We start from the raw sequence: 24,722 nt of genomic DNA on the forward strand, positions 1-24,722 counted from the left end.
TGTGTCTGTCTATGGCTTTTTGTGCATGATGAATACTTGTTGTAGTTTTAGGTAGGGTAGAAGAAAATGATGAATGGTCTGTCTCCAGAAATTGTGATAATGCTTGTAGTCTGTAGATGGAGAAGGGCTTCCCTCATGAACGGAAGTATTTTCTACTATCAGCTTCTAATTCTCTGGCTGCATCTTCAAGCACACTTAGGTAGAAGAGATTAGATGCAATTGGACTCCATTATAGAATCTATTAGTTATGAGAAACGGGTTAGTGGTATACTTTATTTTTTTCTTATTTGGCCAGTCTGCTGTTATGAACTGTTCAGAAAAAGGAGTCAAATTTCTTAGAGCAAACATGTCAAATATGTATCAGAGTCCAGGGATGGTAAGAGTGTGGATGCATTGGTAAGCCAATTACAACATTGATTTTTTTTAAACAGAGATGCCTGTATTTTCCTACTGCCATCAAAGAACACACATGGTAATTGTATATAATGTAGTGATCTGTAGTTTGCTCCCTATAGTTGGAAATGTCAAAATAAAATGGCAGTAGTCACACCTTTGTTACATAAGCCAATATCTTTTGCTTGGTTTAGCAATCTGTTTCATTCAAGCATTTAGATATTTGTTAAAAGACTTATATCCCAAATAAGTCATTGAATTCAAACTTTGGGAAGATTCACTTGGGATGAGATCATTACGGATGGGGAGTTAAAATGTTCCATAAGGTGACATATTGAGAACATGTCATCTTCTGTAGAGAGCCACATCTACGAAGTTATTTTCTGTATAAACTAGTCAAAAGCAGGGATGTTGGCTAGAACTCTTCATTTCAGAGAGCAAGATTCCAAGTGTTCCTCTCTGATAGTGTCTTCACTTGAACTACTTTGCACACTCCTTCCCTCTGACATAGTTTGCCTTCTCCCCCTGACTTCAAATTTTATCCACACTTGCTTCTCAAGTGAATCCTACTGAAGGTGTTTTGTGATCCTTTGCCTTCTTGATCTCTTACTTGTATTCTATATTTGGGGCATGTAATCTATTTTATGAATTATATTAGGACAAATTATTCCGTAGACATAAGATTTCTCTTGCATACTAAATTATGAAGTCTGTTAAGATTTGAATATTGAAAGGGAATTTTATCTGATTTGTGTGTAGGTTGTTATTTGTTACTTAATTTTTTGGCTTAACTCTATTTTATTTTTCCTTAAGAAGCTAAATATGATCACACAGTATTTGTCCCTTTACATAGCACCTGAGTAGTGCTGGGATCATAGCAGCAATCAGTAAAAGTTCATAGTTAGGAATATTTCCATGGGAAGAAAAATAAGTAGAATATTAGCCTAAAAATGTCTCCAAGCTTCATCTGTGAGAAGCCATTGAAGTTAGCTTGACCCAGTGAAGAAATCTATGGCAAATTTGAAGTATTAGCACTCTGCAGAAAAGCCTTAGTCCTCTTCTGCCGAATGGAGTTGTGAATTATTTACATAACCATCATATAACAACTTATTGACTTCAAGATTGTAAAGTACCCTATTAATGTTTTAAGCATTTCCCTTTATTTTAACAGAGGTAAATTATTTAGGCAATGTTAAAATGTTTTATGCTTTGACTAATGAGTAGAGAAAGTGTGTATCATATCTTAATTTAATTGGCTGTTTACCTTATCCTGTGAAAATCATATATTTATTATTTCAGACATAATTAACTATGCCTGTACTCCCTGATAGATCTGTATGCCATTTTCACACACAGTTTAGTCATTAAGACACATAGCTGTGTAGATAATCGTTACTTAGAAAATGTCACTTTCTTCAACAAGGAACTACATTTCCACCTAGAGGCAAAGCCAAATTTTTACCATCCCTTACCCCCATGTCTTTCTCTTGGCACTATCTAAACAAACTCTATTATTGGTTTCTTCACACCTTATACTCTCAGTCAGCAGATCCTGCCACTATAAAATATATCAGGACAACACAAATTTATAGCAGTAAACAAGTGCCTCCCCAGTCAGGCTTTCTCTTTCAGAGTGGTATGAACTCTACTGGAATGGAGTGACTCCAAAGCAATATCCCCATGTAACGTCCTCATAATGTATTAATCTAATCCATCCTATCACCCAGAGGAAAATTGTTTGATAAACTGGGCCTTGACTGTTTGAGAAGTTGGAATTATTTCTCAGAGTTATAGTAATAGAGTACACAATTAAAGGTCATTCAGAGCTCCCTTTGATATCTGTATAGCACGTGAAAGTTTTATTTAGTTTATATATTCCTTAAAAAATTATGAAATAGGCAGAAGTGGAGTATTTCTGTTTTCTGCAACACTCAGACCAAAACCAGGTTTTCTAAGGCCGCTATCTAGCCCTTGGAAAAATATAACCAGAAAATGAATCAATTTCACTATTAAAGATCTCTAAAGAATAGGATTCTGCATTCTCCTGAAAACACCTAGTAAAAGTCAAAGGTTTCTTTGCTGGGCATCCTCAGACTAGTTTACCAAAATCAGAAGTGAATTAAAGTAAGTATGATTTATATATTTTTTTCCTTCTCCCTCCTTGTCAATGACAAATACTTCTCTCTTGCCATAAGATGAATAAAACACCATTAAGCTATTATAGTTAAATTCCAAATGCCCAAAGTAAGTAACATAAATGTAAGAGGGCTGGGTATAAAATAATACAGAATGCTGGCATTTATAGTAAACTAGAGAAAACAAGTCTCATTTAATTTCCACATTTAATTTCTTTAAAAAACACTGTACAAGTGTACTCTTGGTATTGACCCAAACGAGTAGGAGAATTATGTCTAAACAAAACCTGCTGTCAGATATTTTTAGCAGTTTTATTTATTATTGCCAGAATTAAGAAGCAACCAAGATATCCATTAGTATGTGAATGGATAAATAAAATGTGGTACCTCCAGACAATGGACTTTTATTCAGTGCTAAAATAAAATTAAAAAAAGGAGCTGCAAGATATGAAAAGACATGGAGTAATCTGAAATGCATATTCGTGACTGAAAGAACCCAGTCTGAAAAGGCTAGGTACTGTATGTTTCTAACTGTAGGACATTATAGAAAAAGTAAAGGTATGTAGACAGTTAAAAAAAAATCAGTGATTGCCATGGTTTAGGGGAGAGAGAAAGATGAATAGGCAGAGCAAAAGGATTTTTAGGACAGGGAAACTATTTTCCATGTTACTGTTGTGGTATACAAATGTAATTATAAATTTGTTAATAGAAGCTCCATAGAATGGAGCTTCTGAGGAAGATGGCGGCATAGGAGAGCGTTGGGCTTACCTCGTCCTGATGATCACTTAAATTCCACCCACACCTGCCTAAACCCAGAAAACCACTAGAAGACTAGCAGATAGGATTCTCCAGAGCCAAGTGTAGACAAGAGGCCTATGGAAGAGGGTAGGAAGGGTGGAGAGGCTAGGCGCACTAAAACTGGCGGCAGGGAGCCGGGGTGGCAGAGGGGCAGCCTGCCCAGAAAGGCAGAGCCCCCAAGTCTGGCTTGCAAAAGCGGAAGGGCCGGACTGCATGAGTTCTGACAGCCAGCGGGATTTAACACCTGGAATGTTAAAAGTCAGCAGCCCTGCTCGGAGAGTGGGAGGGCGAGAGGACACCAGGAGGGAGAGGTGTTGAGCCCCGGAGGACAGAGCTCGGCTCAGCGGGGAACAAAGGCAATGGGAAGCACCATCTCCCTCATCCATCCCCCAGCCAAAATCCCAAAGGGAACCAGTTCCCATCACAGAACTTGCTTGCACCGCAAACACCCAATGCTGTGCTTCTGTGGATCCATCCCTCCTATGGGTCTGCCTCCCTCCTGGTGCCACAGGGCCCCTCCCGAAGCAGACCACCAAAGGCAAAGCAAGCTGAGTCTGCCCCTCCCACCCCTGTGCAACTTGCAGATCCACCCCAGGTAATGCACCAGATCGCATAGAAGCAGCACCACAAGCCTGGCAGTGTGCAAGTAGCCCGGACAGGGGCCACACCACTCCACAGTTAGCCCTGCCCCTGGGAGAGGGGAAGATAAGGTACACACCAGTCTGACTGTAGCCCCAGTGGTGGGCTGGGGGCAGACATCGGGTCTGACTGCGGCCCCGCCCACCAACACAAGTTACTCCAGACAGCACAGAGGAAGAGCCCTGCAATTCTGCGCCACTCCAGGGACTATCCAAAATGACAAAACAGAAGAATTCTCCTCAAAAGAAACTCCAGGAAGTAGCGACAGGTAACGAACTGATCAAAAATGATTTAGACAATATAACACAAAATGAATTTAAAATAATAGTCATAAAATTAATTGCTGGGCTTGAAAATAGTATAGAGGACAGCAGAGAATCTATTACTACAGAGATCAAGGGACTAAGAAACAATCATGAGGAGCTAAAAAATGCTATAAATGAGCTGTAAAATAAAATGAAGGTAACCACAGCTCGGATTGAAGAGGCAGAGGAGAGAATAGGTGAATTAGAAGATAAAATTATGGAAAAAGAAGAAGCTGAGAAAAAGATAAAAAATTCCAGGAGTATGAGGGGAGATTTAGAGAACTAAGTGGCATAATTAAACAAAATAATGTACGCATAATTGGGATTCTAGAGGAGGAGGAAGAGAGAGAGAAAGGGGCTGAAGGTGTACTTGAACAAATCATAGCTGAGAACTTCCCTGATCTGGGGAAGGAAAAAGGCATTGAAATCCAAGAGGCACAGAGAACTCCCTTCAGGCGTAACTTGAATCGATCTTCTGCATGACATATAGTGAAACTGGCAAAATACAAGGAGAAAGAGAAAATTCTGAAAGCAGATAGGGATAAACATGCTCTAACATATAAAGGGGGACCCATAAAACTCGTGGCAAACCTATCTACTGAAACTTGGCAGGCCAGAAAGAAATGGCAGGAAATCTTCAATGTGATGAACAGAAAAAATACGCAGCCGAGAATCCTTTATCCAGCAAGTCTGTCATTCAGAATAGAAGGAGAAATAAAGGTTTTCCCAAACAAACAAAAACTGAAGGAATTCATCACCACTAAGCCAGCCCTACAAGATATCCTAAGGGGGATACTGTGAGACAAAGTACCAGAGACATCACTACCAGCATGAAACCTACAGACATCACAATGACGCTAAACCCATATGTTTATATAATAACACTGAATGTAAATGGACTAAATGCACCAACCAAAAGACATAGGGTATCAGAATGGATAAAAAAAACAAGACACATCTATTTTCTGTCTACAACAGATTCATTTTAGACCTGAGGCCAGCTTCAGATTGAAAGTGAGGGGATGAAGAATTATTTATCATGCTACTGGAAGTCAAAATAAAGCTGGAATAGCCATACTTATATCAGACAAACTAGACTTTAAATTAAAGGCTGTAACAAGAGATGGAGAAGGGCATTATATAATAATTATAGGGTCTACCCATCAGGAAGAGCTAACAATTATAAATGTCTATGCACCAAATACGGGAGGCCTCAGATATATAAAACAATCACAAACACAAGCAACCTTATGGATAAGAATGTGGTAATTGCAGGGGACTTTAACACCCCACTTACAGAAATGGATAGATCATCTAGACACAAGATCAATAAAAAACAAGGGTCCTGAATGGTACTTTGGATCAGATGGACTTGACAGATATATTTAGAACTCTGCATCCCAAAGCAACAGAGTATACTTTCTTCTCGAGTGCACATGGAACATTCTCCAAGATAGATCACATACTGGGTCACAAAACAGCCCTTCATAAGTATAAAAGAATTGAGATCATACCATGAACACTTACCACAACGCTATGAAGCTGGAAATCAAGCTCAAGAAAAATTCTGGAAAACCTCCAAAAGCAGGGAGGTTAAAGAATACCCTATTAAAGAATGAATGGTCAACCAGGCAATTAGAGAAGAAATTAAAAAATATATGGAAACAAATGAAAATGAAAATACAACAACCCAAATGCTTTGGGATGCAGCAAAGGCAGTCCTGAGAGGAAAATACATTGCAATCCAGGGCTATCTCAAGAAACAAGAAAACTCCCAAGTACAAAATCTAACAGCACACCTAAAGGAAATACAAGCAGAGCAGCAAAGACACCCCAAACACAGCAGCAAAAGAGAAATAATTAAGATCAGAGCAGAAATAAACAATATAGAATCTAAAAAAAACTGTATGTAGAGCAGATTAATGAAACCAACAGTTGGTTTTTTGAAAACATAAATAAAATTGATAAACCTCTAGCCAGGCTTCTCAAAAACAAAAGAGAGATGACCCACATAGATAAAATCATGAATGAAAATGGAATTATTACAACCAGTCCCTCAGAAATAAAAGCAATTATCAGAGAATATTATGAAAAATTATATGCCAACGAATTGGATGATCTGGAAGAAATGGACAAATTCCTACACACCCACACACTTCCAAAACTCAAACAGGAAGAAATAGAAAGCTTGAACAGACCCATAACCAGCAAAGATATTGAGTCAGTTATCAAAAATCTCCCAACAAATAAGAGTCCAGGACCAGATGGCTTCCCAGGGGAAATCTTCCAGACATTTAAAGCAGAGATAATACCTATCCTTCTCAAGCTGTTTCAAAAAATAGAAAGAGAAGGAAAACTTCCAGACTTATTCTATGAAGCCAGCATTACTTTCATTCCTAAACCAGACAGAGACTCAGCAAAAAAAGAGAGCTACAGGCCAATATCCCTGATGAATACAAATGCAAAAATTCTCAATAAGATACTAGCAAATCGAATTCAACAGCATATAAAAAGAATTATTCACCATGATCAAGTTGGATTCATTCCTGGGCTGCAGGGCTGGTTCAACCTTCGCAAATCAATCAATGTGATGCATCACATTAAAAAAAGAAAAGATAAGAACCATATCCTGTCAATTGATGCAGAAAAAGCATTTGACAAAATTCAGCATTGTTTCTTAATAAAAACCCTCGAGAAACTCAGGATAGATGGAACATACTTAAACATCATAAAGGCCATTTATGAAAAGCTCACAGCAAATGTCATCCTCAGTGGGGAAAAACTGAGAGCTTCCCCCCTGAGATCAGGAACACAACAGGGATGTCCACTCTCACCACTGTTGTTTAACATAGTGTTGGAAGTGCTAGCATCAGCAATCAGACAACAAAAGGAAATCACAGGCATCAAAATTGGCAAAGATTAAGTCAAGTTTTCACTTTTTGCAGATGACATGATATTATACATGGAAAACCTGATAGACTCCACCAAAAGTCTACTAGAACTGATACATGAATTCAGCAAAGTTGCAGGATACAAAATCAATGTACAGAAATCAGTTGCATTCTTATACACTAACAATGAAGCAACAGAAAGACAAATAAACTGATCCCATTCACAATTGCACCAAGAATCATAAAATGCCTAGGAATAAACCTAACCAAAGATGTAAAAGATCTATATGCTGAAAACTATAGAAGCTTATGAAGGAAATTGAAGAAGATACAAAGAAATGAAAAAACATTCCATTCTCATGGATTGGAAGAATAAATACTACCCAAAGCTATCTACACATTCAATGCAATCCCAGTCAAAATTGCACCAGCATTCTTCTCGAAGCTAGAACAAGCAATCCTAACATTTGTATGGAACCACAAAAGGCCCTGAATAGCCAAAGTAATTTTGAAGAAGAAGACCAAAGCAGGAGGCATCACAATCCCAGACTTTAGCCTCTACTACAAAGCTGTCATCATCAAGACAGCATGGTATTGGCACAAAAACAGACACATAGACCAATGGAATAGAATAGAAACCCCAGAAATGTACCCACAAAAGTATGGCCAACTAATCTTTGACAAAGCAGGAAAGAATATTCAATGGAAAAAAGACAGTTTCTTTAACAAATGGTGCTGGGAGAACTGGACAGCAACATGTAGAAGAATGAAACTAGACCACTTTCTCACACCATTCACAAAAATAAACCCAAAACGGATAAAGGACCTAAATGTGAGACAGGAAACCATCAAAACCCTAGAGGAGAAAGCAGGAAAAAACCTCTCTAACCTCAGCCGCAGCAATTTCTTACTGGACACAAAGGAATCAAAAGCAAAAATGAACTTTTGGGACCTCAAGAAGATAAAAAGCTTCTGCACAGCAAAGGAAACAATCAACAAAACTAAAAGGCAACCAACGGAATGGGAAAAGATATTTGCAAATGACATATCAGACAAAGGGCTAGTATCCAAAATCTATAAAGAGCTCACCAAACTCCACACCTGAAAAACAAATAATCCAGTGAAGAAATGGGCAGAAAAAATGAATAGACACTTCTCTAAAGAAGACATCCAGATGGCCAACAGGCACATGAAAAGATGCTCAACGTCACTCCTCATCAGGGAAATACAAATCAAAACCACACTCAGATATCACCTCACGCCTGTCAGAGTGGCTAAAATGAACAAATCAGGAGACTATAGATGCTGGAGAGGACGTGGAGAAACAGGAACCCTCTTGCACTGTTGGTGGGAATGCAAACTGGTGCAGCCACTCTGGAAAACAGTGTGGAGGTTCCTCAAAAAATTAAAAATAGATCTACCCTATGACCCAGCAATAGCACTGCTAGGGATACCCAAGGGATACAGGAGTGGTGATGCATAGGGGCACTTGTACCCCAATGTTTATAGCAGCACTTTCAACAATAGCCAAATTATGGAATGAGCCTAAATGTCCATCAACTGATGAATGGATAAATTGTGGTTTATATACACAATGGAGTACTACGTGGCAATGAGAAAGAATGAAATATGGCCTTTTGTAGCAACAGGAATGGAACTGGAGAGTGTTATGCTAAGTAAAATAAGTCATACAGAGAAAGACAGATACCATATGTTTTCATTCTTATGTAAATCCTGAGAAACTTACCAGAAGACAGGGGGGAGGGGAAGGAAAAAAAAAAGGCTAGAGAGGGAGGGAGCCAAAACATAAGAGACTCTTAAAAACTGAGAACCAACTGAGGGTTGATGGGGGGTGGGAGGTGGGGGAGGGTGGGTGATGGGTACTAAGGAGGGCACCTGTTGGGATGAGCACTGGGTGTTGTATGGAAACCAATTTGGCAATAAATGTCATATTAAAAAAAAAAGCCCATGGAATGTACCCATGAATAAAATCTAACGTAAAGTATGAACCTTGGACAATTATGATGTGTCAATGTAGCTTTGTCATTTGGGAAAAATGTAGCACTCTAGTAAAGGATGTTGGTAGTAGGGGAGGGTAGCCCTGTTGTGGGGGCGGGTAGGGAGTATATGGGAACTCCCTCTACTTTCTGATCACTTTTGCTGTGAACCTAAAAATCTTCTGAAACATAAAGTCTATTTAAGAGTTAAAAAAAAAGAAAGAAAGAAAAGAAAAGAAAAACAGAAAAACACTAGCCACCAAGGAGAATCTACAAGTTCTCTGGCTTTCAACCATTAGCTAGAATCTAAAGGAAGAATGCTTTCTGCTTTACCCCAGAATAGAAGAATCTATCTTTCTCTTACTTCTTCTCGTTAATACGTATAAAATTATTTAAGAAATATTTTTATAGAATTTTTAAAGGGACGCCTGGGTGGCTCAGTCGTTTGAGTGTCTGACTTCAGCTAATGTCATGATCTTGTGGTCTGTGCTGACAGCTCAGAGCCCGGAACCTGCTTCAGATTCTGTGTCTCCCTCTCTCTCTGCCCCTCCCCTGCTCATGCTTTGTCTCTCTCTTTGTCAAAAATAAATAAACATTAAAAAAAATTTTAAAGAATTTTTAAAATAATTTTTAGGTAAAGTACCATCTGGGAGTATAACTTAGTGGCTTTGAAAACTACAATCATATATCTTTTTAAAATAAGGCTACCATAGATCAACATATGTTTGCATACACTCATTTATAACTTATTTTTACTCTTTCTTGTGTTTTTAGGTCCCTCCTGTCATCTTTTATTGTTTTTCTCTTTTTAATTGATGAGTTTTGTCTGGAGATCATATTTTTCTACTGCTTACAGTCATGTTGTATTTGGTCCTTTCATTCCCAAAACCTAGCTCTTAGGTTTAACAATAGTATTTTTCATTAAAAACTGATAGTTTTTTACTTTCTTTTTAGTGTTTCCTTCTTTATTTTAATTTCCTTATCATTTTTCTTCTTTATGAAAGAATGAATTCTTTATTCTTCATTCCTCTAAGAATGAAAAAAATTAAACCCACAAGTAGTTCTCTGGATATAATTTGGCTGCTGACCCTGTAATTTGATATTTATTGCTCTCAATATTACTACTTTTAATGGATTATATTCTTTAAATTTGGAATAATTTTTGTATCCTACATCACTTGCAGAAAGTTTATAACTTGGCAACTTTTGAGGAAATGTTTGTTGAATGAAGAAATTTCCAATTTAGTCCTTTTGTAAGTTCATATAGACTTCCCACACATAGATGTAGTCTGAAATAAAAATAAATACCTAAATTTGATGCCAGTGGGGAAGAGGATGTTTTTATTTGCTTTTTTAAACTACAGAAAAACTTTAAAGCAGATAAATGATTTAATATTCATTAATTCCCCATACTTATTAAATCATAAGTATATGGGGCACCTGGGTGGCTCAGTAGGTTGAGCGTCCAACTTCAGCTCAGGTCATGATCTCACAGTTTGTGGGTTTAAGCCCTGCCTCGGGCTCTGTGCTGACAGCTCAGAGCCTGGAACCTGCTTCAGATTCTGTGTCTTCCTCTTTCTCTCTGCCCCTCCCCTGCTCACACTCTGTCAATCTCTCTCTCAAAAAATAAACATTTAAAAAATCATAAATATATATTTTATATATAAAATGTTATATTTATAAAAATATATCATAAGTGTATTTTTAACAAAGTATTTACCATATAACAAGAATATAAATCAGGACACCTGGGTGGCTCAGTCAGTTAAGTGTCTGACTTTGGCTCATGTCATGATCTCATGGTCCATGAGTTCGAGCCCCGCATCAGGCTCTATGCTGACAGCTCAGAGCCTGGAGCCTGCTTCAGATTCTGTGTCTCCCTCTCTCTCTGCCCCTCCCCTGCTCACACTCTGTCTCTCTCTCAAAAAAAAAAAACATTAAAAGAAAAATTTTTTAACAATATAAATCAACAGGAGCTCATTTTCATTTACCACCTAAATAGAAGCTTCCTCTAAATACTTCTGTTTTACCTTGCAAGAAATTCTATTTTTAATAATAAATATAAAATATACGTTTTAAATGTTTCTGAACCATACAACCGATGATCTGGGATTACTAATTTTTGTAGGTGAATGGTAGGAAAATTGATGAGAGCTTAACCACTGAGTACCTGGGCAGCAAAAACAAGCAAAGAAAGAGACAAAGTAGGGACTAGCAGGTAGGGAGAAGAGCTCACAGAAATTCATAAGAAGAGAGCTGGTCTTTAATGGTCTCTTTTTTAGATGCATTCCCAGATCTTATCACATTTTATGGACCCTGAAATTCTAATGTGAGGACATCTGTTTAACAGTCAATGAATCAAACAAATGATTCCCAGAGGACTCTAAAAGCTCAAAGTTTGCCTTGCAACTTGTGTTAAATGATTTTAAGTAGATTTGTTAAATAAATGTAAACACCTGTAAGAAATCATAATGACTACTTGTATTTTGGGGGGATGTATTTGCTCTCATGACCCTATGACCAGATTCACCTCAAAGCCAACTGGACACTTTGGAACAATTGTCAAAACAAAGCAGAAGTGTTTTTTAAATAATAATTTTCAAGGGCTTTCTTGTAAGCATTGGTCAGTAAACTTTTTCTGTAAAGGGCTAGATATAAAATATTGTCAGTCTTGCAGATTATATGGTGTCTAACGCAACTATTCAACTCTCCCTCCTAGCATGAAAGCAGCCACAGTCAATATGTAAACAAACAATGGTAGCTATTCTCCAATAAAAATTTTATTAAAATACAAAAAAAGCAGGCAACAGACTGGGCAAGACCCATCATTTCCCTAATTTTAATACCGAAGAAATTCAGGCATGTTAAAGCATCCTTTCTAAGATGTTTCGAGCAATTTACACCCCATCAGTGTTTATTTGGTCATTTTTGCTACCAATTATTTCCACAAAAATTTGGATAAATCTATCTTTCTTAGCAAATTTCACATGTTTTTAGGTGGTAAATGTGTGTGCTTTTGTGATCTGTAACTATACTGGAAGCTCTGGACAATTTTTAACCTCCCTTACTGTCTATTATCTTAACTTCTTTAACCCTATAAACAAAGATTGTAGCCCCTTCCCACAATAAATGAATTTCAGTACAAGCACTTAACTCAGAGTGCCTGGGTTCAAATACAAGCTCCATTACTTACAAGCTGTGAATTTAGATGAGATACTTATCTCTCTATGCGTCAATTTTCTTGAATGAAAACTGGTAACAATCAAAGTATGTTTCATAGTGTTGTCACAGGCTTAACTGTGATAATAACTAAAGTTCTTAGAACAGTGCCAGGGCACATGGTAAGTGCTTTATAAATATTAGCTATTACTCTCCTTATTAATTAAAACATTTATGCAGTACAGGACAAGTATTGAACATACAAATTAGTTTCTTCCCCCATTTAAAAAATCATAGAAAGATGAGAGACTGGATGGTTTAGTCAGTTAAGCATATGACCTTGATCTCGGCTCAGGTCATGATTCCATAGTTCATGGGATCAAGTCCTGCATTGGATTCTGTGCTGACAATGCAGAGCCTGCTTGGGATTCTCTCTCCCTCCCTCTCTGCCCCTCCCTCGCTCGTTCTCACACTCTGTTTCTCAAAATAAGTATTTTTTTAAAAAAATCATAGAAAATAAAAGACATTAATTAATTCATTGAACAAAAATGAATTCTCTTGCTTTCACTTTTTTCCCTGTAATAGGAAGTCACTAGGCATTTTGAAGAGAGCAGTGACATGATTTCCCTTGGCAGAATCTGGATGTGGCCTGCTGCACGGACAAGACACCGTCGCACACCAAAGCTTAAAGGCACAGAGACCTATTTGAGAGGCTGTTACCATCAACCTGGGAATAGGTTGATTGAGGCTTAAACCACATTTCTTTAGTGCTAGTAGGAATTGCTCATATTATGGATATATTGAAGGTAGTGCTAACAAGTTTTGCAAAGTGTAAGAAAACACAATGATTGACAGGCACTCTACAGTTTCTGATGGAAGGAACTGGTGAAATAGAATTGACATAAACTGAAATGGCATAAACTATGTGAGGAGATGACTTGGGGTGAGGAAGAAAAAGGAAGTAAGAGTTTGATTTTAAATATACTCCGTGCATCTGGTGGTTTGATGTATCCATGTGACTAGGCTAGAGTCACCAGTTAGTCAATCAAACACAAAACTTACATATTGCATGTAGATATTAATCCTAGCTGAAACTGGATGCAATTTCCTGTGCAATGAGTAGAGATAGCAAATGGAGCTGTGAGGAATGTTGAGAGGTAGACTGAAGAAGATGAATAAAAGGAGTCTGAAGATTAGCCAGATACATGGTTAAAATGAATGGAAAGGAAGTCAAGTCCTGGAAGCCAAATGAAAAAGTTGTTTAAAGAGTAAGGACTAAGAGACAAGTGTGCAGCATGAACATGGAGAAGAAAAAGAAACCAGGAAAGTATGTGACAATGAAGCATATGCTTAGTCTCTGAGATCAGATGCTTAAAGAGAAGGATAGATTAAAACCTACAAAGAAAGAAAAGAAAGATCCTAGTACACTCAAGGAAAGAGAAGTCCCCTAACATCCTTCCTGTTAATTTTTCCCATATAGCACACAGCTAGGCCCACCTTACCTCATCCTGGTTGACACCAACTTTATCAACCTTTCCATTAAAGCCAAACTTGACTTAGTACAGTCACTGATCGGACTGTCTGTATCCCTTGTATAACTGACTGTGTAATGGCCAAAATTGAGAAATTGGGGCAGAAATATCAAGTGGCTATAAGGATTGCCTAGGATCCAATTTGAACAATTACCATGCACACTCAAGGGAACCTAGGCAGATGACTGCTTAGTACAGAGTAACTCAGCTCAAGTGTTATATTGTGCCAAAATGTATGTGTATGTGTATATATATACACATATATACACATACACATACATACATGTATATACACATACACATACATACATACAGGACCAGGACCTTGAAGGGTCTGGAATATTCCTGGAGTTCCCATCATGTATATTTCTAACTGTAGGTACAATATTGAGAGGATGCTAGGTGATTATGGAGCCCCTCTTTTTTAAATTTATTTATTTATTTTTGAGAGAGAGAGAAAGAGAGAGAGAGAAAGAGAAAGCAAAAGCAGGGGAGGGGCAGAAAGAGAAGAGAGAGAATCCCAAGCAGGCTCTGTGCTCTGAGTACAGAACCCACCACGAGGCTCCATCTCACAACTGTAAGATCATGACCTGAGCCAAAATCAAGAGTCAGACTCTTAACCGACTGAGCCACCCAGGTGCTCTCCTCAGTTGTAACTCTTAAAAGATAGAGTTCCTCTGCCTTTACCAACTTTCTCTCTTGCCAGTTCATATAGCCATATGCTACAGCATGAATTATTCCACTTACTCATTTGCTCTGTTACAAGCTGAGTATGGTTAAATACACTAACTTTGTGATGTTGTTTTGAAGTTGATATTTTATATCATTTTAAATGTTGTTGGATATTTTTATAAATCAGATGGTTGCTCAAATAAATAAGTAAATAGGACTGATAACCTGAAGAATGAAAAAAAGAATAAACAGCAAAGTGAGATGTTTATGGATTAGATCAGGTCAAAATTATGGATTTCTTTTCTACATAGGATGTCACAGACAAATTAAGAGTCTGGAAGAATATATTTTTAATATCTAAAATAAAATAAAGTATTACTTTTTGGAATACATGCCTTCAAATCAACAATACCAACAAAAGTTGTTAAACTTGATAACAACAACACAAAAGAATAAAGGGATGCCTGTGTGGCTCAGTCGGTTAAGCATCCACTTCAGCTCGGGTCATGATCTCATCATTCGTGAGGTTGAGCCCCGTGTCGGGTCGGGCTTTATGCTGACAGCTCAGAGCCTGCTCCAGATTCTCTGTCTCCCTCTCTATCTGCCCTGCTCCCACTTGCACTCTGTCTCTCAAAAATACATAAACATTTAAAAAATTTTAAGAAAAAAAATAAAAATGTAATTTGATAAAAAAGTGGTTATGAAGAGAGATTCCATGTATTTAGTAATTAGAAAAAAATGGTTATTGAAACTATCATGTGATATAATTTTATGCCATCACATTGACAACAATGAGAAAGTGAGAGAATTTCAACTGGTGATGAGTGAAAAATGGAACCATTAGGGGTTCTGCTGGTGAGATGTAAACGGGCACAGACTTTCTGGAGAGCAATCCTTCAGATACAATGAAATTGAGTGTGCATTAATCTAATATCACTGCTGGTTTTACTCCCCACCCCACAACCTGACTGCCCGGAGGAAAACTCATGCATAGAACCATATGGTGGCCATTACAGAGTGTTCTTTTCAGCATTGTTTTACACAAGCAGAGAATTGAAAGTACCTTAGATGTCCCACGAAGGTGATACATAAAATAAACAGTGCGTTGTTTAGTGGAATATAATTAAGTAGAAATAGTGAATGAGAGTTATACACAGCTAAAAGAATAAATTTTAAAAAAAACAAGGTTTAGTGGAGAAAAAATATTAAAATGCTAGGTCAGTGTTCTCCATGTGATTAAATCTGTGTGAGAAAAACTATATTCAACTATACTATGTTGTTGTTGTTGGTTTTTGTTTTTGTTTTTGTTTTTGTTTCTTTTTGGTAAGGAATCTCTTGGGCCTCAGGTCATGTATTAAATACTTTATAGTGCCTGCTTGTGTGTAGATGAGGAGGATGGATGAAAAGATGATAATTTTTCAAAATAATAGGAAGAAACCAATATTGCAGAGATGATGGTTATGGTTTCTCACAAATTTCAGAGTATCTGAAGTTAAAAAAAGTTTTAAAATATTTTAATGAGCATACCCCCATAATCGCCATTCCGAAGTTTCAGTCATCATTGTTTCTTTGATTACTCAGTGTTCCTTTGTGGAAAATTGCAAGCAAATTGAACCTTCAATTCTTCATCCTTGTCGGTAAAAGATTTTTCTGTTTAGTTAAGTAAGAAAAACAGGCTTCTCAGTAACCTCCATGCTGATCTCTGTTTACTCTTGATCATTAAACGCGGTTTCACTCTTTCTCATTAAAGTTTTCCCTAACAGAGTTGCCCTAGTGTAGGTCAGCTGAAGTTCCTTTAACATGATGAAGTAGGAATAAGCAAATAAGTCTTTATATTTTTCTTTTTAAGTTGCTATTGTTTACAGTCTGACATCTTCAAATGGCAAATTTATGTCTCTGTTTTCTTGCTAAATTATTTATAATTCCAAGTATTATACAAAATTAACAAGTGAACAGGCAACACTCTAGAACAATACCATGCAATTTCATTAAAAAACAGTGCAAATTTATTTATTTGCACTTATTTTCCAATTTATTATTATATTTTCAATGTACAGTACCTAGGCACATTATGCTAAGTTTGGCACAGGAGGAAATGTAGCTTTTCAAAATGTTGACCAAACCAGAGAACTGTCATGTAACATTCCTTTCCTACTGACCTTTAAAGGTGTTTTTTGTTTGTTTGTTTGTTTGTTTGTTTGTTTGTTTTTTCTAAACCCATTTGATTTGTGTTATCTAAAGTGCTGCTTCCTTCCTCTGGCCTTCTCTCTTAACTTTGTGACTGTCAAGGGGGGATTTACTTTGAATGTCTCTACATGTTGATTGATTAATACGTTGATATAGTCTAGGTCAGAAACTGCCACAGAGTCTGGTGTATGGATTACACTATCAATTGAAATACTGACATAACATTATGTGGGAAGACCTAGGTAGATTTTTTTTTAATCTGAACCCATACTACTATGAAAGCAGTGAAGGTGGAGAGGACATCTCCTTTGAACTAGCAAGCATTATTTAATATGCAACAATAGGAATGATACAGCTAAGAAAAATTTTAATTTGATCAGGAAATGCAGCTATCTGTAGGAAATTTCACAGGGCAGGGCCTGGGCAGGAAATGTCTTCAGGCTCACATGAAAATGAGGTCATTGTCTGATGAACTTTCAAACAAGTAAGATGTTAAAAACTAAAAATCCACTTTGTGAATCTGAATGTGGCTCCCTGATTATCCTGAAGTACAGGAGGAGTGAGAATTTGTCTAGAAGAAGAAGAATGGAATTTTTACTTGGGGGGCGAAAGAGAGGTATCAAGGTGTCCACATGGATCTACAATGATAGCAAGTAAACCAAGTCTTTGTTTTCTCATAGGGCTAGCCTCAATTTTTGAGGTCAAAAGTTAATACCACCTGATTTCAAAATCTGATGGAAACCTTTTGTAACATTCAGAAAGTTAAACAACACTCCTTCAAAATCAGGAACATCTTTAACGAGAAATTGTAGTGTCTTTATCTACCAATCGTTCTCTTCAATGTTGACAGGAAGCAGAGAAACAAACTAATCGTTGTAAAAAAATGTTTCCCTCTACTACTTATTTCATAAAGGAAAACATATGGTTTGAACTCTACTCATTTCACAATGATTTAAAACTAAGAATTGGAAAGATGGCTCAGCTCCACACCATTCAGTTTTTGCTTTCACAGATGAGCACTTAGAGCCAAGTAAATATATCTAGCCTAGCTTTTTTTTTTTCGAATGTAGTATAGAGATGGAGTCCTATGGCACGAAAGAAATATAAAACAAAAGCCAGTATATGTAAAACAAAACTGCAGACGTGCTGTGAAATACAGCAGCAAGAGAGAGTCTGTGGGCTGCTCTGCTCATTCACTCTCATACCTAACCCATCCTCTCCCCACGCCCACCCCCCCCAGCAAATGAAACCTCAGCGCTTTTCTTTACATAATGTAGTTTGCAAACCACTGGTCTACGTTGTGTCCCAAAATGCTCACTCCTATTTTCTCAAATGCTGTGCATGTTTTCCTAACTTAAATCTTAAATGATAAAGAATCAAGACTCTTAGATTCCAGAGAACATCAAAGATGTGTAAGGTGTTTTATTCTGCTAATCACCCCACAATTGTTTTTGAATAGATCTGTAGCATATGCAAATAATGACATGTTTTTTCTAGTAAGGTTCTTCTCCCCTCCTCCCCAGTGACACAGCTACCTATTTTGTCTACAAATCGTATTCAAGGCAGCCCCTTGCACACTATAGTTCTTGTCACAAAAGGTATCCAAATGCTCCCTTCAGACTCGAACCTGCAAAGGAGGCAGCCCTTCAGCCCCATAGCATTTGGCCAATTATCTCTCATTCCCTGAAGGGTATTGTCTGTGTATACGCTGTATTTAGAATACCTATTTACATCTACCTATCTACAGATTTTATACACACACACATTCATTTCTGAAGTTTTCATGACTATTTTAAGTTTGAATTCTGTGACTACAACTTCTGACTTGGCAAAAAATACTGTCCTTTATGGATGTAAAAATTTTTAACTGTGATATTAGGAGAGGAGGTTGCATCCTGGATGTTTCCTGTGGCTGCCAGAATGGTCACAAAATTGGTAGCTTAAAATAGTAGAAAGATACTGCCTCATGTGTCAGGATACTACAAGTCTTAAGCCCAGGTGTTAGCAGGACCATGCCTGCTTCCTGGGTGGCCTCTTGTGGAGGTTTTGATTTTTGCCTCTTCCAGCTACCAGTCACTGGCCTGGCCTTCAGCCTTACTCCAGTCTCTGCCTCTATGGTCACTTTGTTTCTACATCTTCTGTGTCCTTTCCTCTTAGGTCTCTCTCAAACCTCCCTCTCTATTTCTCTTATAAGAGAAACTGGTCATTGGATTTAGGGTCTACCCAGATAATCCACATGATCTCCTAATGTCAAAATTTTCCACTTAACTTTATGTATAAAGACCTATATCTAAGGAAGGATGTAACATTTTGTATTGCAGTTAACTAATTTTTTACATGTTCGGCCTATTCTGATGGTTCTGCCACTTCCCCCACCTTCCTTCCAAACATATATCCAGTTTGAGGCCCCTGTCATCAAAAGTATTAACATTTTATATTTCCCCACTGATGCAGTTAACACAATTATAATGAAATATTTTTGTGATTATTTGATTAATCTCTGGATCATAATATTTCCGGGCAAAGGCTTTCTCCCTTACCTTGTCATTGTATCCCTGGTATTCAGCAGATTGTATGCCGCCTACCATGAACTCAACAACCATTTTAGGAATGAATCAATAGACTTCATGAATGGGTAAACTGAGAACAGGTGAACAGATGATTGATTGGCTAGTAGAAATATGTTCTAAACAGAGACAAGGATTAGGGAAGAGAGATATAGGAAGATTGTCCTTTGCCTTTCTTGACTAGTGGCTTGAGTTGTGGTAAATGGACAAGTCAAGAGACTGAGAAGGCCATAGCAGATTACATAGCTGAGAAAAATCTTACTAAATTTTATTATTCTGAGGTGAGTATAGAGATCACATTTCTATGATTTGTTCTCCTATCGTTTGTCCTAGGCATAATAAAAACAGTTTCTCATCCTACTTTAATTCTGAAATACAGAGTCATCTGCTCATCTCTGAGATTCTCTGGGACCTAAAGGAACTGCAGCTACGCGAGTAAGGACTGCAGGTACCACTTGTATGGAGTGAAATGCGAAATGCTCAGGTATGTTCAAGTCTTGTATCTGTCCCCAGTATGATCAACACTGTCCTACTGAAGTCATTAAGTTCACAAAGATTTGCAATTTTTATCATGCTTCCTTGTGAAGAAACACAAATAGAATGAATCTTCTCATTTTTCTGCTGAGGATTCTAAAGCTCAGAGATTTAGTGCACAGAGCAAGTGTATATCAAGTCTGAAACTTAAATTTACATACATGGCTCTCAATCTGTGTGCTCTTCGAGGGTTATTACATGTCTCACCACACTATGGTGAAAAATTCCACATTATTTTTATCTTAGTAAGAATAACAAAGAAAAATTTAAAAATGCCATGACAGTGAGGAAATGAGATGGATTTTATCATAATTAAGACTCATTATATGATAAGTTAGGCTTGACACCTCCACCAAACTTGTGCTTATCCATTGCTCTTTTAAAATTAATCTGGACTTATGCTAGTTGATTTTTGAAACATAAATATGTCACTTACCACCTGGTATATTTAGGGTATATGTGAAATGATGCTCAAAACTGGCAATTGGAAGAATCTGGAGTTAAATACACAGAAAATATGTCACACATCATAAATAATTCAAGAATTAAAAATACCTGGGAAAGAGTATGCTTTGGAGAAAGTTAATATGCAAAACTCTTACCTTTGAATTCAGTAACATGAATATTTACGTGTGTGTGTGTGTGTGTGTGTGTGTGTGTGTGTGTGTGAGTGAGTGTGTGTGTTGTCTCAGATTTCATTACAAAAATCTTTCAGTCCACTGATCCTCAGAGGTATGAGATGACCATGTTGAGTTAGTATGTCAGGATAGTTTTATAGACTCTGAATAAAAGCAGAGTCCTCCAAAATACAAAAGTAAATAAATACAGGAGTCAGTAAAATGACAATGTTAGATAGCAATACAATCAATAAAGTGAATTCAAATGAAATGAAAACCAGTCTAATTATTTCACAGGGCTTTATACTAACCTATTTTCATATATTTACCAAGGTGCTGAAACTAATTATATGACTAGAAGGAACATGTATATTTACTGTTACATTACCTAAAATGTCCATAGCCCTGTTGAATTTAAATACAAAGAATGATTTTTCCTCCTCCAATTAATATTATGAAATACAAAACATGGCTTCATTTTCTCTGATTGACAGCCCCAATTTTCGATATATATCCCAACTAATGGAATGAAAATTGCACTACATGAATCAATTACAGTTGTTCAATTGTCTATTTTGTAAAGTGAGAACAGTTTAAATTATATATGATTTCATTGTATATGTGTCATGGTATCTTAACTGACAACACTACCATTGGTAAATTTCGTTTTAATGAGGAGCTTATCTGAATGCGCACAGACCTATCCAATTGCTCGTTTCCTATCTATTGTTATTTATGGAAGAAATAGATCTTTATTAATATTAGCATGTCTTCATACTTGCATTTGACCTAAGAGTTTACTTGGAATTGAATGGAGTCTCCAAACAATGCCATATAGGTGGTATCTATGTAGTACTAAACAAATGAATTATAGCTCTATCCCTAATATGATCTCTCCCCATCCCTAAAAATAATTTTAAAAAAACAAAAAAAGCAAAGTAGTTTTGTTGATTCAGTGACCAATAAGATGCCTTAAATATTCCTCTTCAGCATTGTCTAAACTCACAGACACTGGCATATTTTACGTAGCAGTTTTAAGGAAATTGAAGAGTTGACAGCCTTTACTTCTTCCATATGTCTAGTTGCTCAAACCAACTGATATGAAGTGGAAAATCCCAAAGATAAATGCTACACAAATACCACCAGCCGATTGTCAGCTAATGGAATAGCAATGTAAAAGCAGGCTTGGTCTTTGCCTAAAGAGTCTCAAAATGCTATACAGATGAAAGTTTTCCTACAGTCAGAGAAGCAAGGCTTGAACGTTCTCACCATTATGACTTTCCTTTGCAATTTTTTCTTTTGCATTTTGAAATTTCCATTCGATGACTAATAAAGGATGGTCCTAATTATCGATAATGAAACAGGCCCCTTACAGAAAATGATGGAAATTTTTGAATGATAATATTATGGAAAACTTTTTCTTGATTCTCTAGATTTCTAAATTTACCACTGTGTGTGTTTATTTAGTAAAAATGGAGAAGCAAAAAGTTATCTAACTATCAGCTACAGAAAGGAAATATTTTAAAAAGAGAAAGTAAGTGAGGGAAGGAGAAAAAAGAAGAGTAAAGAAAAAGAAGTATTGAGAAATTTGTTGAAGTATTGTTTTTTTTATCTGTTAATTCATGTTGTCTTATTACCAATGGTATGGATTTCTGCCACTTTACCTCTTCAGAACAGTTTCCTCACATCTAAAATGATGAGGTCAGATATAATGATCTCCACGATCCTTGAAGCTCTAACATTAACTTCATGTATTGGTTCAACTTTCTGCTATTTTGTTAAAGTTGACTCTTCTAATTTCCTGCATCATTCTAGTGACTAGAGGCATCAGGGACAGAAATTCTGCATTATATTTTTCTAAGTGCAATAATTGATGCTACGAATTGATATTTACATAGCATTTCAGACCTAGGTAGAAACAAGTGTAGTTCCGTTAATAATATCCAAGTCAAGGGTCACCTGGGTGGCTCAGTCAGTTGGGCGGCTGACTACACCTTAGGTCATGATCTGGTGGTCTGTGAGTCCAAGCCCCGCATCGGGCTCTGTGCTGAGAGCTCAGAGCCTGGAGCCTGCTTTCGATTCTGTGTCTCCCTCTCTCTGCCCCTTTCCTATTTGCTCTCTCTTTGTCTCTCTCTCTGTCTCAAAACTAATAAACATTAAATTTTTTTTAAAAGCTAACTCAGGGTTGCACAGGTAAATATTGGCTGACATATGCTTTCAATCCAAAATTCCTTGTCACCCAGTGCTGCTTCTGTACAATGCTGCCCTTCTTTCATAATAAGAAAATAAGAACTACCAAAATATTATTTCTACTTGCAAACATTAGTTTTCAAACTTGAACTTAATTAGAAAAATAATATTTTTCTTGTATGAGGCAAAAGGTTGAGCTACATTGCCACTTTAAAAAATGAAAGACAGGGACACCTGGGTGGCTCAGTCAGTTAAGTATCTGACTTTAGCTCAGGTCATGATCTCGCAGTTTGTGAATTTGAGCCCTGCCTAGGGCTCTGTGCTGATAGCTCAGACAGAGCCTGGAGCCTGCTTCAGATTCTGTGTCTCCCTCTCTCTCTGCCCCTCCCCCGCTTACAATCTGTCTCTCCCTCTCTCTCAAAATAAATAAACATTAAAAAATGTAAAAGGTGAAATACAGTATTTTGAGACCTACTGATTTATATTTCATTTTCTAGCACCTAATCACAAAATCTCTTCTAAAATTGTTTAGGAATTCATTCCTGTATGCGTGCAATTTGCTGATGTACATAGGGAATTTTAGTTTTCTTTATTCACAGTAATATGTATTTGCCATGTTCTAAGTAAGCTGCATTGTTGAATTTGATATAAAAGATAATTAGAAAACTCCACTGGCCATATTTAGTTTTCATAGTGCAGTACCTAAAATAAACAACTGAATAGATCATAACTAGGAAAAATATTTTCATGTATATGGAAAACACTATTTATTTTTGAAAATTAGTATTCAGCACTAAAATGGTCATAGGAAACTGTAAACCATGATGGGCCAACAGTCAGGAAAATATTATATAGATCACAGTAATTTTAAAATGTCAATAGGCTCACACATTTTGATATATTACAGAATCCCCAATGCATAACAAAGCATCAAAACAATGTCTTTTCCTTAGAATCTCTATCCTCTCCAGCAGTCAAGTAGCATGAATTGATACAGAGTAATGGAATGCCTTTGAGAATTAACCATTGTAGAAATTACTTTCAAAAGTCTCTCTCATTAAATTTGATCTGGGTCTTATGTGACTTGAGCTGGAACTTTAAATTTGACTGAAACACCTGGAAATTTAGACACAGTTTTTGAACGTTTGTGTTTCAAGTTAGTCTCATTTGCTTTTCTAAGGCAGGATAGAATATGGAATTCTCATGGTCTGAGGTGGTTAAAATTCTTTAAAAAAAATTATTCCTTTAGTCATTTTCAGCTTACTTCTGTTAGTGTAAATCAGCATTGAAATGTAAAGTAAAACAATAGCTTTATTTTATGTTGACTATTTTATGTATCTTGCAATCAAAACTCACTCATGTTATGCAAAGTAATTTATTAATTCAGGAAGTTACATTCACTTATTCATTCATCCAATTATTTACTCATTCATTTAACATATGTTTTTGAGCATCACCTATGTGCCATATATTATCATAGCAATAGGAAGATAAGAGTGAACAAAACAGTCATATCCTTATTCTCAGGGAATTTACAATCTAGTGGAGAAGGACAGAAAATAAACAACAGTATCATAAGGTGATAAATTTTGTCAATAAAAATAAAGCAGGACTAGAGTAGAGAGTGATTGAGTGAGAATGCCATTTTTCGTAGGGAGGCCAAAGAAGGCTTTTCCAATATGAGAACATTTGAAAAGGGCCTTGTACAAGGTGAGGGAACAAGCTATGAATACAATCTGTAAAATGCTACTAATCAGCATGATTTATTATCTATATGAAACCCAAGAATTAGTAAACAATTATCTTTTTTGCAGATCAAGTGAATGAATAGATTGGTGGTTCTAAGATTCTATACATTGAAAAATGAAACTGGGGTGCCTTGGTGGCTCACTGGGTTAAGCTTCTGACTCTTGATTTCAGCTGAGGTCATGATCAAACAGTTGTGAGATGGAGCCTCATGTCACGCTCCATGTTGGGCTTTGTGTTGGACTCTGCACTGAGCATGGAGTCTGTTCAAAATTCTGTCTGTCTGTCTCTCTATGCCTCTCTCTGCCTCCTCCACTTGTGCGTTCTCTCTCTCCCTCCCCTCTCTCTCTCAAAATAAAT

General features: G+C 36.8%; 1 pseudogene; it reads left to right on the forward strand.

Moving 5' to 3' along the window:
• The first annotated feature begins 13,618 nt into the window (after nucleotides 1–13,618).
• On the forward strand, nucleotides 13,619–14,277 carry LOC122486413 (annotated as a pseudogene).
• Nucleotides 14,278–24,722: the final 10,445 nt, after the last annotated feature.

The sequence above is a fragment of the Prionailurus bengalensis genome, chromosome A2, assembly GCF_016509475.1.
Source record: "Prionailurus bengalensis isolate Pbe53 chromosome A2, Fcat_Pben_1.1_paternal_pri, whole genome shotgun sequence".
NCBI classification, from domain to species: domain Eukaryota; kingdom Metazoa; phylum Chordata; class Mammalia; order Carnivora; family Felidae; genus Prionailurus; species Prionailurus bengalensis.